General features: G+C 28.5%; 1 protein-coding gene across 1 annotated transcript in view; it reads left to right on the top strand.

The window, feature by feature from the left end:
- Positions 1-702, top strand: part of LOC102676783 (eukaryotic translation initiation factor 4 gamma 3-like) — a 19,459-nt gene extending 18,757 nt beyond the window's left edge. Inside the window, exon 25 of the mRNA XM_006617118.1 lies at positions 5-702. The gene's annotated coding sequence lies outside the window, so the exon portion shown is untranslated. The remainder of the gene's footprint in view (positions 1-4) is intronic.

Genomic DNA, 702 nt, shown 5'->3' with positions numbered 1-702 from the left:
AATGGTTTAAAGTTTAAAAAAAAAAAAAAAAAAAAAAAAAAAAAGAAAAAAAAAAGAGAACATTATCGTATTTCTTATGTCTTGCGAAACGTCACTACAGCTTGTCAATCGCCCAATTTAAAATTTATGTATAATTTTTCTTTTACGCTTTGTATTGGAAAATCGTAAAGGATATATTCAATTTCATCAAGCGATATTCGCAAAACAGCCGGTGTTTGCTGTGTATAACTTAGATAACAAATTGCAGATCACAGGTGTGTATAAGTAGGTCAATTTTAAGTAAATTATATTTGAGACATATGCAAAAAGAAAACTATTGATAACCAAGTCTGATGCAAGGGCGACGGTTCTTCCTATTATTATAATAAATATAAACAGAATTACTAATTTATATCTTGCGAATTTAACAATGTATTCAACTGTATGATGAAAAAAATACATTCGTAATTAAAGAAGAATGAGAGTGAACAGTCAAAACATAACATTACGAAATAATTCGTAATGTAAAATATGTTGAAAATAGGAAACGGAAGGATACAAATGGTGTGAATATTAAGGCGCTACTATTTTTTAAACTAGTTATTTATGAACTTTGAGAGAGCAGATAATAGTGCGTGGGATGGAATGTTTGCATGAATAACAGGTGGCAGGTGTCGTAGCAAATTGTATAAAATTATTATACTAATTTAAAGTACAGTGTGA

The sequence above is a fragment of the Apis dorsata genome, unplaced genomic scaffold, assembly GCF_000469605.1.
Source record: "Apis dorsata unplaced genomic scaffold, Apis dorsata 1.3 scaffold_293, whole genome shotgun sequence".
In the NCBI taxonomy this organism is placed as follows: Eukaryota; Metazoa; Arthropoda; class Insecta; order Hymenoptera; family Apidae; genus Apis; species Apis dorsata.
Note: the sequence above shows the minus strand (reverse complement) of the source record. Positions and strands in the feature narration are given on the sequence as shown.